Below are 18283 nucleotides of genomic sequence, written 5' to 3'. Positions count from 1 at the left end.
CTGGCTGTCCCCAGGCGTATGATCCCTGTGGCAAGGTGTTGGGATTGGGAGCAGCATAGGGATGGACTACGATGTTGCATTGTTGTTGCGTGAGTGACAGAACACCACTTTAAGGGGTTGGGAAAGGTCTTGGGTATATATATATATATATGACGACAGTAACTGTTCTTGAAAGAACAGATTACTGTTGTTGACCGTGCAGCTTTTCCCTGGAATAAATTATGACTAACTGAAACCCTGAGCTGCCGACAGGTGTTTTTGATATATCTCGATGTGGACAGCTAAAAATGTGTGCCCCAACCGGGACTCAAACCTGGGATCTCCTGCTTACATGGCAGACGCTCTATCTATCTGAGCCACCGAGGACACAGATGAAGAGCGCAACTGCAGGGACTTATCCCTTGCACACTTCTCGTGAGACTCACATTCCCAACTGTCCACAATTCTACATATGTAATGTACCTTATGGACCCTATAGACCCAGCCATTGACCGTCGACTGTGCGAATGCGCACCGGTTGCCCAAACTCTTACGGGAATTGCCAAAGCGTGCGCGAGTAATGAGTGAATGGGCAAATGTCTATATGGTATATTACATATGTAGAATTGTGGACAGTTGGGAATGTGAGTCTCACGGGAAGCGTGTCTGTATATGTGTGGATGGATATGTGTGTGTGTGTGCGCGAGTGTATACCCGTCCTTTTTTCCCCCTAAGGTAAGTCTTTCCACTCCCGGGATTGGAATGACTCCTTACCCTCTCCCTTAAAACCCACATCCTTTCATCTTTCCCTCTCCTTTCGTCTTTCCCTCTCCTTCCCTCTTTCCTGATGAGGCAACCGTTGGTTGTGAAAGCTTGAATTTTGTGTGTATGTTTGTGTGTCTATCGACCTGCTAGCGCTTTTGTTTGGTAAGTCTCATCATCTTTCTTTATATATATAAAATAACATCATTGATTATAATTAACAATATTTACATATTTAATGTGAACAGTGTTCAACAACATCGCAAAATTTATTTTCCACCAGATAGTCTTTTAGGTTCTTTGAAAACATATATATATATATATATATGATGTGACTTACCAAATGAAAGTGCTGGCAGGTCGACAGACACACAAACGAACACAAACATACACACAAAATTCAAGCTTTCGCAACAAACTGTTGCCTCATCAGGAAAGAGGGAAGGAGAGGGAAAGACGAAAGGATTTGGGTTTCAAGGGAGAGGGTAAGGAGTCATTCCAATCCCGGGAGCGGAAAGACTTACCTTAGGGGGATAAAAGGACAGGTATACACTCGCACACACACACACACCTATCCATCCGCATATACACAGACACAAGCAGACATTTATATATATATATATCAAAAAACAAAGATGATGAGACTTACCAAACAAAAGCGCTGGCAGGTCGATAGACACACAAACATACACACAAAATTCTAGCTTTCGCAACCAACTGCTGCTTCGTCAGGAAAGCGGGAAGGAGAGGGAAAGACGAAAGGAGAGGGAAAGATGAAAGGATGTGGGTTTTAAGGGAGAGGGTAAGGAGTCATTCCAATCCCGGGAGCGGAAAGACTTACCTTAGGGGGAAAAAAGGACGGGTATACACTCGCACACACACACATATCCATCCACACATATACAGACACGCTTCCCGTGAGACTCACATTCCCAACTGTCCACAATTCTACATATGTAATATACCATATAGACATTTGCCCATTCACTCATTACTCGCGCACGCTTTGGCAATTCCCGTAAGAGTTTGGGCAACCGGTGCGCATTCGCACAGTCGACGGTCAATGGCTGGGTCTATAGGGTCCATAAGGTACATTACATATGTAGAATTGTGGACAGTTGGGAATGTGAGTCTCACGAGAAGTGTGCAAGGGATAAGTCCCTGCAGTTGCGCTCTTCATCTGTGTCCTCGGTGGCTCAGATAGATAGAGCGTCTGCCATGTAAGCAGGAGATCCCAGGTTTGAGTCCCGGTTGGGGCACACATTTTTAGCTGTCCACATCGAGGTATATCAACAACACCTGTCGGCAGCTCAGGGTTTCAGTTAGTCATAATTTATTCCAGGGAAAAGCTGCACGGTCAACAACAGTAATCTGTTCTTTCAAGAACAGTTACTGTCGTCATATATATATATATATAGTTAAAGGCTACCCAGCCATTGACCTTCGTCTGTGCGAATGCGCACAGGTTGCCCAAACTCTTACGGGAATTGCCAAAGCGTGCGCGAGCAATGAGTGAATGGGCAAATGTCTATAAGGTACATTACATATGTAGAATTGTGGACAGTTGGGAATGTGAGTCTCACGGGAAGCATGCGAGGGATAAGTCCCTGCAGTCGCGCTCTTCATCTGTGTCCTCGGTGGCTCAGATGGATAGTGTGTCTGCCATGTAAGCAGGAGATTCCGGGTTCGAGTCCCAGTCGGGGCACACATTTTCAGCTGTCCACATCGAGGTATATCAACACACCTGTCGGCAGCTCAGGATGTTATTATAGTTAGGAAGAATGTGATAATGAAGGTTTTTGTATTTTTGACATGCATTCATGGTACATCATGTAATCCTGCAGGATCTAATAAAATTCAATTTAGTTCAACCCCCAGTCCTCCCACCACCCCCAAGAACCATCTAAAAAGAAATGCCCCATCATCACCCAATACCAGCCCAGACTGTAACAACTGAAACACATCCTTCATCAGGGATTGGATTATCTATCATCATGAATTGAAATGGGGAGCATGCTACCCAAGACCTTTCACAACCATTCTAAAGTAGTCTTCCATCACCCACCTACCTCCACAACATCCTAGTCCATCTGTATGCTGTTTCCAATACCAACCCCTTGCCACAGGGATCATACTTGTAAGGAAGGCTCAGGTGCAATCCACCCACACAGACTTCCTTTTCCAGCCCTGCAACAGGCTTATCCCACTCCTTCAGAATCTGGGCAACTTTTGAAAGCAGCCATGTCATATACCAGATCCAATGGATTCATTGCACAGCCTTTTATATTGGTATGACTACCAACCAGCTGTCCTCCAGGATGAATGGCTACTGCCAAACTGTAGTGGGGTGCAGCCTATGGCACAACATGCAGCTGAGCATGCTTGATTTCAGAGGTTGCTTCACAACCTGTGCCATCTGGATCCTTCCTGCCATCAGCAGCTTTTCTAAGCTGTGCAGATGGGAGTTATCCTTACAACATATTCTCCTCTCCCGAAATCATCCCGGCCTCAACCTATGGTAACTTTCTGTCCCCACAACCTCCACTCAACAGTTTCTGTCCCCTTTGCACTATCCCCTCCTTCCAATTCATGTCCCATCATCCTCTTTGTGCACCACACACTGCCAAAGCACTTGTCAGTCTTTTCCCCTTCTGCACTCCTCTCCTTTTCCGCTCCCCATTCGCCTACCCTCCTCTTCCTCCCACATACAGCCTCCTGATGTTGCACATGGCAGCCTTGTCCTACCACCTTGACCCTGCATACTCTTCCAGGCAGCACTGACTCCTCTACCCCCACCCACAGATAAATGACACTCCTATTGCATGAGGGTTGACTGAAAAGTAATGCCTGCACCTTTGTAACTCTTCAACAGTTGGCAGCATTGGTATGCGGTAGGTACTGGCTTGTTCCGTAGCCTCTTCTCTACAGCTCCAGTTGGTGGGAAGCCTTAGCATTGAATGGTTGTGTTGTTACAGTGCAAAGTATGGAACCCTGTGCAGTCAGTCAGTCAATGCAATTTAAGCAATGTGCAGTCATCGAATTCTTGACAGCAGGTGTCACCCCAAAGGAGACTCATCAGAGAATGAAAGCAGTTTATGGTGATTGTGTTGATGTGAGTACTGTGCATCACTGGGCGAGTAAGTTTAAAGATGCTGTGGCAGGAGCACCTGACCTGCGTGACAAACAAAGAGTTGGACATCCAGTGACAGCATCCATAGAGTTTCACAAGCAAAATGTTGACAGATTGATTCAGGATGATCGTCCTATCACTCAGAGAGAAACTGCAAGCACAATCAGCATTTCACAAGAATGTGTGGGTCACATTATTGCTTTGCTTCGCTATCGGAAGATCTGTGCACGATGGGTACACATGCCACCACAGCAGAACTACAGAGACTGAATCTCACCATTGTACGGCATCCTCCATACAGTCCAGATTTAGCACCGTCTGACTTCCATCTGTTCCCGATAATAAAAGACGATCTGTGGGAACATCATTATGCTACTGCTGAAAACGTTGAGAGAACTGTGAGACTGTGGTTGTGGAAACAGAGTGTCGGCTTCTTCCGTGGCTACAGAAAACTTTTTCATCGTTGGCAGAAATGTATCCAATTGGCTGGTGATCATGTGGAAAAGTGAATATTGGTAATTAAAGATCACATTCTAAGGATTACTTCTACATTTGATTTATTAAAATATTTCCATCCAGATGCAATTAATGAAGGTGGAGGCATTACTTTTCATTCAACCCTCATAGTACAACCTAAATACATATGGAGGAGAATAAACTACTAACACATGGAAGGCCATACGTATACCTCCAAGACAATTAAAGGATGCCATACCCTTGTCCACCAAAGGATTACATCAGCGGGGCAATGGTTAAAGATGATGTAGGCCATGAGTTGTTGAGAGTCACCTGTTTTCAGAATTTCTATGCATGGTGAACACTGTTACAATATCTACCATAAATCATTCAATATGCTTAGCAGTCCTTGCAGACCCTATGCTGTAGTAAGTCATTGACAATTTTCAAGCCACTGGTTACATTCTGATCCAAAGACACTTGACTGCTGAAACTACATACAGAAGGAAGTTCTCAAAGTCAAGGTTCAATACGCATAACATTACAACTGTGATCCATTGACAGGATGCTATCTACAGAAATGTAATGAAGAAAGGGTGCATCCAAACAAAACCTGGAGATGTTACCCAGACAGATGTAGATCATTTTGCCAAAGCTACCATCACTGCCCAAATTTAGGATTTCAAAACCAAAAGTTCTGTCTGGATCGTTAGAACAAGAAGCTTTATAGCCGGACTCACTGCAGATTCAAGAGGTATTGATCCACAGTCGACATCAGCACTGACTCCTCTACCCCCACCCATACCTTGCTATCCCTCCTCCTTCCTCACTCCACACTCTATATTGCTGCTTCCACACTAAGTGCTAAAGTTGCATTCTGCCCATAGTGGCAGGATAGCAGTCATGTGTGGTTGAGGTATGCTTGCATGTGTGAATGTGTGTGTGTTTTTCATTTCCTTTCTGAAGAAGGCTTTGGCTGAAAGCTTATTGTGTAACAGTTTTTTGTTGTGTGTGTCTGCAGCTCGTAGTGTTATCATTACCATGAGCAACAATCTATTCTCTCCAAATACAGTGGAACTTCACTTAACAAGCAACTCCCATAATGTACAACTCACATACCGAGCAAAATAAATTTAAAAAAAGACTTGTTTAATGACAATGTTTTGCATAATGAGTGATGACAATTTAGTGTGATGGCACCAGCCAGTTGCCGCGGCGAGGGAATTATTCAACAATATGAACATCTTTCAATGTCAGCAGGAGCATATGAAAAGTGTCTACCATGTAGTGCAGTCTGGGTTTAGCATTCATTCTGCTACAATCTTAGTGCAGCTTGTAATCACACATTTTTCTAAACTTGTATTTTTGTGTGCAAATTTTAATAACCTTTGTAGAAATGTCTCAAGATACAAGAAGGTAATCATAAGAGAGAGAAAACGACCTTAGAAATGAAACAAAAATTTGTTAAAAAATGCGAACGTGGTGTGTGTGTGTGTGTGTTGCTGATTAACATGCACATACAATCGGTCTACATCAACTATTTGCACTCTCCTCAAAAACAAGGTGAAGATTAAGGAGGTGAATGCTTCAAAGGAAGTGACAAGAGTATCTAAACAATGGTTTCGTATTCTGGACAATGTCAAAAAGTTGCTCCAGCAAAGTAGCAATATTCTGGGCAATAATAGAAATGCTGAAAGCATTGGAATCGGTTGCACAATAAATTGAAAATCACCACGCCAATTAATCAGTAGCTAAGCACACTACACATTTATTTGACGATAATGCTGTGTCAGATTTTCGCCAAGTGTTGAAGTGTCGGTAGAAACAAATCACGCATCATGAATAATAAAGTGCATAATACTGTATGTATAATTTTCTTTCAATAAGAATAAGATAAAACTTTTAGTACTTTTTCTGCATGGAATGGATTATCGTATTTTATATTAATTTATATGGAATAAATTGTTTCACTTAATGAGTGTTTTGCACTGCAAGTAAGATTCTGGAATGAACTATGCTCACTATGTGAGGTTCCACTGTAGTGTTCTGGTAGTTTTTCCACTGGAAGAACTGATGTAGGACATTACAGTTTTGATATTAGAGCCATTAGTAAAGCAACTTGGCCGACATCACAGAAGCCCAAAAAGTTATAAGTAGGGGTGACAGACCTCTGTATAGAGAAGAGGATGCATCAGTGTTGTCTGAGGTTAGACCTATATCAGATGGCAGTCCAACTTAGTTACAGCATAAGCTTTGAATTTGTTCATTTGATGTTGATTAAGTCTCAGCATGCACAGTCACATAGACAGTGCTTTTAATTGGTGCTTCAAAGTGTGTTTTTGCTGATGACAATATCTACAGTCTTAGAGAGTGGTGATTAACTGAACATAGTATATATGGCAAGTCATACATCATCACTCACCCAAATTTCAGTAAGTTGGATGATGCTGATCGCATAGTTGTGTATTGGCACACTGATGCAGCAGCTTACTGCTGATGGCCATATGGTTGGGACTGAGTGGTTAGAGTTGTTTCCCCCCCCAGATACCTGCAAGCTATATCACAACAAATAACAGCAAAAAATGCAACAAGGAAAAGATCAAAATATATACCACTGGCAATACTGTCACTGAAAGAAAAGTAGTATCTGAATATACAGAGGCATAAAAGAGTGGGTCAAAAGCTGTCAGATTATCTTCCACTGTGAGAGTTCAAAAAGGCCATTTCCATGGAAGTAATACACTTGATAAAGTCTCTCAGAGGAAACCAACAAGTCCCTCTCTTGAAATTCAGCTGCTATGTGATTACAAGCTTGGCAACAAGAAAAAAGTGGCAGGCCAACAAACTTCACAGATAAATGACACTCCTATTGCATGAGGGTTGACTGAAAAGTAATGCCTGCACCTTTGTAACTCTTCAACAGTTGGCAGCATTGGTATGCGGTAGGTACTGGCTTGTTCCGTAGCCTCTTCTCTACAGCTCCAGTTGGTGGGAAGCCTTAGCATTGAATGGTTGTGTTGTTACAGTGCAAAGTATGGAACCCTGTGCAGTCAGTCAGTCAATGCAATTTAAGCAATGTGCAGTCATCGAATTCTTGACAGCAGGTGTCACCCCAAAGGAGACTCATCAGAGAATGAAAGCAGTTTATGGTGATTGTGTTGATGTGAGTACTGTGCATCACTGGGCGAGTAAGTTTAAAGATGCTGTGGCAGGAGCACCTGACCTGCGTGACAAACAAAGAGTTGGACATCCAGTGACAGCATCCATAGAGTTTCACAAGCAAAATGTTGACAGATTGATTCAGGATGATCGTCCTATCACTCAGAGAGAAACTGCAAGCACAATCAGCATTTCACAAGAATGTGTGGGTCACATTATTGCTTTGCTTCGCTATCGGAAGATCTGTGCACGATGGGTACACATGCCACCACAGCAGAACTACAGAGACTGAATCTCACCATTGTACGGCATCCTCCATACAGTCCAGATTTAGCACCGTCTGACTTCCATCTGTTCCCGATAATAAAAGACGATCTGTGGGAACATCATTATGCTACTGCTGAAAACGTTGAGAGAACTGTGAGACTGTGGTTGTGGAAACAGAGTGTCGGCTTCTTCCGTGGCTACAGAAAACTTTTTCATCGTTGGCAGAAATGTATCCAATTGGCTGGTGATCATGTGGAAAAGTGAATATTGGTAATTAAAGATCACATTCTAAGGATTACTTCTACATTTGATTTATTAAAATATTTCCATCCAGATGCAATTAATGAAGGTGGAGGCATTACTTTTCATTCAACCCTCATAGTACAACCTAAATATTTTCACAATACATATGGAGGAGAATAAACTACTAACACATAGAAGGCCATACGTATACCTCCAAGACAATTAAAGGATGCCATACCCTTGTCCACCAAAGGATTACATCAGCGGGGCAATGGTTAAAGATGATGTAGGCCATGAGTTGTTTAGAGTCACCTGTTTTCAGAATTTCTATGCATGGTGAACACTGTTACAATATCTACCATAAATCATTCAATATGCTTAGCAGTCCTTGCAGACCCTATGCTGTAGTAAGTCATTGACAATTTTCAAGCCACTGGTTACATTCTGATCCAAAGACACTTGACTGCTGAAACTACATACAGAAGGAAGTTCTCAAAGTCAAGGTTCAATACGCATAACATTACAACTGTGATCCATTGACAGGATGCTATCTACAGAAATGTAATGAAGAAAGGGTGCATCCAAACAAAACCTGGAGATGTTACCCAGACAGATGTAGATCATTTTGCCAAAGCTACCATCACTGCCCAAATTTAGGATTTCAAAACCAAAAGTTCTGTCTGGATCGTTAGAACAAGAAGCTTTATAGCCGGACTCACTGCAGATTCAAGAGGTATTGATCCACAGTCGACATCAGCTCTTGTTGAAGACCATTTTACAAAAGGCTGTCCTATGAAGACAAAGTTTAATTGGCATATTGTTTTCACAATGAAAAGTCATAAAACAAAGAAACACAGTTGCATGAGACAGATCTGTCTATTGAGTTTCTGTGATTGTCTGCCTTTATTCACATGGACTTCCCTATAACAATGATTACTGAGATACCATAGTGATGAAGTTCTTTTAGGTAGGTTTGAGGAGGAGAATGGAATCCCTCAAAAAAGTATTTTAAATGTAACCATCTTTGCCACTGACAAACACTTGCATTAAAGAATGTACTGCAATTCTCCTTATGTGTGGATAGTTTTGCAGTTTTTTTACCCTCTACAAACCCTGCAACAGCAACTCAATTTACTTAATCTGAAGATGATGTGAGCCCTCAAAAGTTTTAAAGAGTCAGTGAGGTTTCATCAGAGCTTCAAATTTATTTCAATTGTACTGTGATTACCACATTTGATGACAAAGAATATCTTCACATGTCTTAGTCACTGGTCTGGGGGAGCAGGTAATGTGTGTCTGCTCCAATGTTATAAAGCATTTATGTGTTACAGTTAGATTATAGGTGAATGATATAAGAATCAGTAAAACATTAAAAAAACTGAATGCTATACAACACAGATGTGTACAGGACTAACCTAATACCCAGTTTTGAATCCTTACAGCATGTTATTTCAACCCTCAATCAGGCGCACTGGTTTTCAGAACATGAATGGGTGCGTGGCACAGTTTGTACACATGTAAAAATAGCTGTCTTTATGTTATCAAGTTAAAGATGTATGAGCAAAGTCATAGTTTAATCTTAGTTTAATAAGACAATGATAAAGTACACTTGCATAATATGAGCCAAAGCACTGTTTTACTAACCAATAATAAAATAAACTTTCATTGTGTCACTCTGTTACCATAGACAGTTGTTACCGAGGTAGTCATGCCTCTTAAAGCAGTAAATAGTGCAGTTGCATCAATCCCGGCCATCTGCTTATTCGATTACTGATTATGTTGCAGACAACTGCCTCATTGTGGGATTGTGTTGTGTTGTTTGTTTGTAATCTGCGTCATTTTCTTGTATGGATGGTAAATTATTATTATTATTATTATTATTATTATTATTATTATTATTATTATTATTATTATTTATTTATTTTTTTTTCCAAGTTTGCTTAGTATTTTACGTTACTACTGCTCACTTAGATGTATGGCAACACAATCTATCATGTGTTAGCTGAAGCAATAATGAAACAAGACATATGGATTTGCAATTACAAAACAATGGAACCATGCAAAATCATTTTATTTATGGTTGGCACACTTTATATGCAGCCGCGCCTGCTTGAGGCTTAACTCTTCGAGGGCACCTCAGGATGAAGTTACAGAGGTAATTACAAATGCTATGGCAGGCATTTGCGTGAGATTCTACGGGACCTATGGTAAAGATCAAAGGCACAATAACTGTGGACTACGTGAACATTACTGCAGACCACCTGCATCCCTTTATCCTTGATGTATTTCCTGAAAACAGTGACATCTTCCAGTAAGATAACTGCCCGTGTCAGAAGCTCAGAATTGTGCTACAATGGTTTGAGTGCCCGTACCTCCAGAGAGTTACCAATGACTTACCAAATTTATGCTAAGCACCATTGCTGATATACTATGTTCCAAAGGTGGATGAATCCAGATGCTACTAAGCAGGTGGTCATAATGTGGTCAGTGTGCATTGGTCAGATACCGAAATAAACAGAACAACAAAAACAGCACAGGTCTGTAGCCCCCTTGTAAAGCAACTGTGGTTTACTTCATGCAGAACAGATCTCCTGCTTGTTTAATATTCTGTATTCTATAGAATTACGTGGCTTCTCTACATCCTAATAGAGGTGTTTTAACAGCCTTACAAAACACTCTGATGTTACATATAGGATGCCAATAACCCTTCTATTTGATGTTCACAGTTTTATTCATGAGATACAGTCCATTCAGACAACAAGCAGTGAATTAGGTCACAATATTTCTCTCTCCTCCCTTCTAAAACCAGTGGTTATCAAATATAACAATAAAAAACAAGCAATAACATTTCAGACTAAACAGCTAGTTCCTTCTCACACTTAACTTATTCAGCATTGCCACAAAATGATGTTTGGATTATTGTTAAAGGTGTAAGTAGTAAATGCACTGTTATTGTAGTAGAAAAAAATGCTAACACAGAACTTCTGAGTAGAAACTGTAAAACATTTAACTAGTGTGCCAACTGAGAAAGATTCAAAGAGTTAATGACGATTATGGTAATGGTCCAATATTAGAAAATATGCAGCACCACTGCTTGACTGTTACACAAGAAAAACCAGAAATAGAAGTGTGAAAGAGATGACAGAAGTGTTTCCTGAAGATTCCTGCAGCACATGGAAGTTGCAAAGTTTTGAAACCAGCAGAAAAGATAGTCACACAGTGACAAACCTGCAATATGTGGCTTTGCCCACCTTGTTATTCACAAATGCACCAACTGTCATGTACCCATATCCAAAATTTTATGACTACTCAGTAATTTGTACACATGATTGTTTCCTTTTGTTTACAGCTGCTCCTATTCCTTAAAGCTAGTTTATTTTTCTAATTCTTATTGAAAGCTAACTAACCTGTAGTAGCCAGCATCACCACAGCACCCTGCATCTACATATTGCACTTCAATGATACATTTGCTGACAGTCTTGGACATTTTTCCAAAATATTTACTTATAATAAACATGTATTGTATAAGAATGGAATGAATTTGTTTATTTTATGTGACTCCTAAAAATTTCTTGTTATTGTGTCTTGGCCTGACTGTGAAACATCCGTCACAGTGTACCACATTTTAAAAACCATATTAGGTGGTGTGATCTTGTTAAGATGGAGCTGTCTTGTCTCATTTTTCTGACTTCACTATTTACTGTACATATTGGGCAACTATTCCTTGTGCAAGCATTCACTAGCTCTTGTGAAATGTATTTAATCTCTTATTGTCTGGAAATAGTGTTGCTACAACAATATTGTTCTCTCTTAACAAAACAGTTTATCACTATTACTTGGAATAATACTAGCAGAGGAGAATTTGCTCATCAGATAAAATATTAATCACCTTGTTAACCCCTCGTCTGTGCCCTATGAGGTGGGCTGAGGATTCATTGTGGCACTGCTGCCATGCTCTGAACTGAACACAGGCAGGCCCTCTGGCACACCGTGTGTGCTCTCTGAGCTAAGTTTGGACTGCCTGGTGGCACACCACTGCATATTCTACAAACGGCGCTCAGGCCCACAGTCGGCAACATTCAGGAGATTTACAAAATGTTTTGAAATTTATTCACTGACAGCGAATTTCTTGGTATCACTTGTATTAGGTGTAATTTACTACCTGAGAGTGACATATGAAAATCTGTGCTCGCTTCTCGCAAGTGGTCCCCTTAACCACTTTCGCTATCCATGCACTCTCCAAAACTTCCACATGTCACACTGTCTGATATCACAGTCCACTAAATTCATTACCTAATGCTCACAACATTACTTGGATTCCTGTAATAGGGAGAATGAGGCATTGAAGATACGAGAACAGTGTTGTTATTGTATGCTGGCCTAGGCTTGTAATGTTTACATGCATGTCTGAAAGAACAGATCCTATTGATGATCCAGGACTGTACAAAAGAATTCAAAATTTAGTTGCTGATTGCAAAGTTCTTTAGGTCAGCTGTGTTAGGTACAGATCTACTACCCAGTAGTGACAAGCAGGAAATCCAGATTTGAGTCTGAACCTGTCACATATTTTCATATGTCACTATTTGGTAGTAGATCTATACCTGTCGCAGCTGATGTCAAGGAATTTGCAGTCAGCGAATAAATTTCGATGTATTTCATACAACTATGGATCATCTATAGTGTCTGTTCATTCAGACATGCATGTGAATCTACAAAATATATTTAGAGTTGTAAATCAGTTACAAGGGTCACGCTACTTAGTGTAAGCATTATCTAACAGATGTTGCTAGCTTTTCTGTTGTGTGGAGAAGACAGTGACGATGAGGACTTTAATGACAGTGATACAGAAACATCAAGTGGTGAAGGGGGCATTGAAGATGTGCTGACTACTGATGTGCTTTTACAACAGCATGGTCTATTAGTTGTAATGCAAATAGGAGTAAATTTGCATTTACTAGGACACCAAGGGTAAAGTTCATTTTACAGTTCCTCTAGAGCAACTTGGTATTTGCATATTACATTTTGAGGATACATTGTTAACAACAACAACTAATGAGATGAACAAATATGCTGAACAGTTCATAAGTTCACGTGTGGATGCACAAATTATGATTGAGTGTGGACAAATGGGTACCAATGAACAATGGAAAATTTTATTGCCTGTTTGCATTGTTATTCCTACAAGGCATAGTTTAGAAACCTGTTCTAAATTAAGTGCTGGGGGGAAAGCGCCATTCTAAACTGAAGCCTACACTCATATTTTTAACAATATTAAGTGGGCCCCTTCACTCCTGTAGTAACACTGTTCACGTTTACGTCGCACTTCACATAGCATAGACTGGGACTGTGTCCTAGGCATGCCTGATGTTAACTGACTGGGCACGGCCCGTGCTACCGGAGTAGTTGTTGTTGTTGTTGTTGTTGTTGTTATGCCAGCAGAGGTCGCGTCCGAATTCTCGCGTGCCCTCTGGTGGGCGGGACTCTACTTGCGGCAACTGCCGTCCGTGACGCGCCATGCCAATGTGCGCCTCCCGCGATCTTTCTGGTGGCTACTGCACTCCTCCTCCTTCAGGGGGTGAAGCCACTGTGATCCACTGCGTCGGAAGGTGGAGCGTCGGGCAGGAGCGATGACCTCCACATCCATTGGAAGGCCGGAGTCGAGGGGATCTGCCAACCCTCGAGACGGAACCTTCGAATACGGCTGGAAGTGACCCCACACGAAGAGGCCCCCGTCATCCCACAACCGGAGCCCGGGACAGAACGGGCGACAAGCTGTCGAACTCCGGATCCTGTTCCACCTCGGGAGGGGCAAGACCCAGTGGCAGGGATGATGGGGAAGGGATGACCACAGGTGAACCAGCCTCCTGAGAAACCGGGCCTGCTAGGGGGGCTGGCTCTCGCTGGGGCATCTCAAACGATGGCGATGCCAGTGCTGGAGCTACTGGAGGCTGCCAAGGCTGAGAACCATCACAGTGCGGCAGTCACAGCAGGGAGAGGAGGTAACGTCCCCTGTGAAACCAACACAGGTGCCAGCAATGGGGAAGCCGGTGTCCGAGAGGTCGGAGGGTGGGTGCCCAAACGTGGACGTAGCTGATTTTGGTGACGATGTACCACCCTGTCCCCCGCCTACAAGGTATAGAGCCGGCGGCCATTTCGGCGCAGGACCACCGCCGGTATCCAACGTGGATTGCGACCAAACCCACGGGCCCAGACCGACATACCCAGTGGAAAGCCAGGTACTCCGTTTTGCAAAGACTGGCGAGGACCAGGCCAGAGAAGGTGCAGCAGAGTCCTAGGTTGACGCCCATGGAGGAGCTCTGCGGGGCTGCATTCTCCCATTGGTGTGGTCCGGTATGCCCTCAGGAAAAATGTCAATGCGTCCTCCGCAGGAAATTCGTGCACATACTTTTTCATCTGCGTCTTAAATGTGCGCACCATGCGCTCGGCTTCCCCATTCGATTGTGGATGGAAGGGGGGAGAGCAAACATGCCAAATACCGAAGCGCCTACAAAAATCCTGGAAGGTCTGCGAAATAAACTGCGGTCCATTGTCTGAGACCAGGGTGATTGGCAGACCTTCCACAGAACAGATTTTTGCTAGTATCTGGATTGCAACTTCTGAAATGGTTGAGGAGCAGCGAACCACATATGGGAATTGGGAATAAGCATCAATGACAATGAGCCAAAAGCCATTGAGAAACGGGCCCGCAAAATCGATGTGAACACGTTCCCATGCTTGGGTTGCTGGCGGCCATGAAGAGAACGCTGCCCTGGGAGATGCCTGTTGGCTCGCACACTGGGAACAGGCAGCCACCAAGTGCTCAATTTCTCTGTCAATACCGGGCCAGTACACATGTCTGCGAGCCAAGGTTTTAGTAAGGGAAACACCCCAGTGCCCCGCATGTAATAACGTGAGGACCTCCCTTCGTAAACTTGCAGGAACAACCATGCGAGGAGCTGTATCATCGGTAGCCAGAAGGAGAACTCCTTCCAAGACAGAGGTGGTCTCTTAGAATAAAATAATTATGAAGAGGGTCCGAGGCCCGGCCCGGAGGGCGGGATGACCACCCCTGCTGAATGAGGCAAACTACTTGCCGGAGAACCGGGTCAGCTGCCGTTTCCCTGGTGACTCGAGAACTAGTGATTGGGAAGCCATAAACCGCTTGGCAGGACGCCACATCCAAATGAAAACACATAATCTCCTCTCGATCGAACGTAGGATCCGGGCCCACCGGAAGACGGGAAAGAGCGTCAGCGTTGGCATGCTGTCCTGTAGGGCGAAAATGAATGTCATAATTGTACTTAGAGAGGAACAAGGTCCAGCGCTGTAGGCTGTGGGCCGCCCTATCCGGAATCTGAGAGGCGGGGCCAAATAACAATATTAACGGCTTATGGTCAGTGATTAACTGAAACTTCGTGCCATACAAGAAAGGGTGAAACTTGGTAACAGCGTAGACAATGGCCAAAGCCTCTTTTTCCACCTGGGAGTAATGGGCCTGCGGGGGACTAAGCGTTTTAGACGCAAACGCCAGTGGTTGCTCGGAACCATCTGTGTTGCGATGGGCCAGGACCGCCCCCACCCCATACTGCGAAGCATCTGTAGCCAGGACCAACGGCTTATGGGGATCAAAAGTAGGCAAACAAGGGGCTGACGTGGGGAGGCCCTTCAACGAGGTGAACGCTCGCTCGCATGCAGGCGACCAATCAAAAGGAACACCCTTGCGCAGAAGGCAGTACAGGGGGGTGGGCTATAGTGGAAGCCCTGGGAATGAACCAGTAGTAATAGGCTATCTTGCCTAAAAAAGCTTGTAACTTTCAGCGAAGCGGGCCGAGGAAGGTCGATGATACCTTGGACCAAACTTCCTAGTGGCTGGATGCCGTGCCGAGAGATGGTGTAACCCACATACTCAATGGACGGTTGGAAGAAAGTTGACTTATGCAGGTTGCAACGCAAGCCCACTGACCTGAATTTGAGAAAGAGGGTGCGAAGGTTGTGCAAGTGTTCCTTCGTGCTGCGGCCTGTGACAATTATGTCATCCAGGTAATTAATACAATGAGGGATTGTCGACGTGACGTGCTCAAGATAACGCTGGAATATCGCCGGGGCACTGGATATTCCAAAGGCCAACCGCTGGTATTGGTAAAGGCCAAACGGGGTGTTGACGACCACCAGCCGTTTGGAGTCCTCATCAAGTGGTATCTGATGATAAGCCTCCGAAAGATCGATTTTCGAAAAATATTGGCCTCCCACCACGGTGGAGAACAATTCATCAGCACGAGGCAAAGGATAGGTGGCCTTGAAATCGCTACAAAGACGTAATTTTCCCGAGGGCTTCCTTACAATAACGAGGGGCGAAGCCCACTCACTGGAAGAAATGGGAAGAACGACCCCTAGGGCTGTCAGCTGGTCTAGCTCTTCCTTTACCTGAGGGCGGAGAGCCAAGGGGATCTGCCTCGCGCGTAGAAAACGCGGGCGAGCCAACGCCTTCAACATTAAGTGAGCTTCAAAATCTGAAACACGCCCCAGGCCCTCCTCAAAAATATCTGGAAAGTCTGAGATCAAAGATTCCAATGATTGATAGGGAACGTCTTCGGAGACCAACTGTATGGTGTCAGCGATAGAAAAACCGAAAGCTTGAAAGGCATCCAGGCCAAAAAGGTTAGCGGAGCTCGCATCACTGACAACAATAAAAGTAATAGGCCAAGTGACTGATTTGTAAGTCACGTCGGTAGTGAATTGACCCAGTAGGGGAATGAACTGTTTACCATAACCGCATAGACGCCGGTAAACTGGCGCCAACAGGGGCGATCCAAGGTCGGAATAAGTTTGTGCATTCAACAACGAAACTGCCGCGCCCGTATCTACTTGCAGTTGTAACCGGCGCGACCGAACCGACACCTTGATAAAGAGTTTGCGTGCCGATGCGTCAGGAGCCTGGCCCGATGAAACTTCCTAAATGTCAACGTCCATGTCTTCTGTACCTGCTTCCTTCGATTCTTTTGAGGCTGAGCGGCTAACTTTAGCAATGTGACCTTTTTTATTACATTTGCGACAAACGGTCGAACGCTGGGGGCACTCTGACCGATCATGATGTATATAGCACGACGCACAGGACGGCAACAGGGGCCGGCGGCCAGAATTCTGTTTACGCGCCGTGCGGGAGCGGCCGTAACGGCCGGCTTGTACCGCTCGCACATCGTCCACCCCGGACACAGTGGACGCAGCCGCGCCGCCCTGAACCGCCGCAACGTCGCACCACGCTTCCAGCTGTTGACCTGCTGCTTGAGAGACTTCATACGATTGAGCAATGAACAGGACTTCCTCGAGGGAAGGGTCTTCTAACTGCAGGGCCCGTTGCCGGACCTCCGTATCAGGGGACGAACGAACAATGATGTCGCGTACCATAACATGGGCATACGACTCTCGCGACTGCTCCGTGACAAAATGACACTTGCGACTAAGACCTTGCAGGATAGCAGCCCACGCCCGGTAAGACTGATGGGGCTGTTTCTTGCATTGATAGAACTCGACCCTAGCCGCCACAACATGCGTGCGGCGGCGATAATATGAAGACAGCAATGAACACAATGCGTCAAAAGACAAGGACGAGGGTTCCTGCAATGGCGCTAGCTGCCGCAAAACTTGATACAGTGATGGAGATATCCAAGACAAGAAGGGAGCACAACATACCTCCGCATCGGCAACATGAAATGCTGCCGAAGGCGATGTTCATATGCGTCCCAATCCTCCGCCGTCTCGTCATACGGGGGAAAGGGAGGAGGGAACGGTGCTGGAGCAGACAGCGTGGAGAGCAACGCCGGAAGCACTTGTTTCATGGTGGCCATGAGCTCCATCTGCTGCTCAACCAAAACCTGCACTAAATCCTCCATGCCATGGAGAAGCTGCAAAACCGGAACAACGACGCAACACGCGAAAGAACGACCCTACTCGTCGACAATTGTGTAGTAACACTGTTCACGTTTACATCGCACTTCACTAAGCATAGACCGGGACTGTGTCCTAGGCATGCCCGATGTTAACTGACTGGGCACGGCCCGTGTTGCTGGAGTTGTTGTTGTTGTTGTTGTTATGCCAGCAGAGGTCGCGTCCGAATTCTCGCGTGCCCTCTGGCGGACGGGACTCTACTTGCGGCAACTACCGTCCGTGACGTGCCGTGCCAATGTGCGCCTTCCGCAATCTTTCTGGTGGCTACTGCAACTCCCACAGTTGTATGATGACCATTCAAAAAGATCAGTCACCTCTTCTTTGGTTAGTACATAAAAAGAA

Source organism: Schistocerca cancellata, chromosome 8, assembly GCF_023864275.1.
Source record: "Schistocerca cancellata isolate TAMUIC-IGC-003103 chromosome 8, iqSchCanc2.1, whole genome shotgun sequence".
NCBI classification, from domain to species: domain Eukaryota; kingdom Metazoa; phylum Arthropoda; class Insecta; order Orthoptera; family Acrididae; genus Schistocerca; species Schistocerca cancellata.
Note: the sequence above shows the minus strand (reverse complement) of the source record.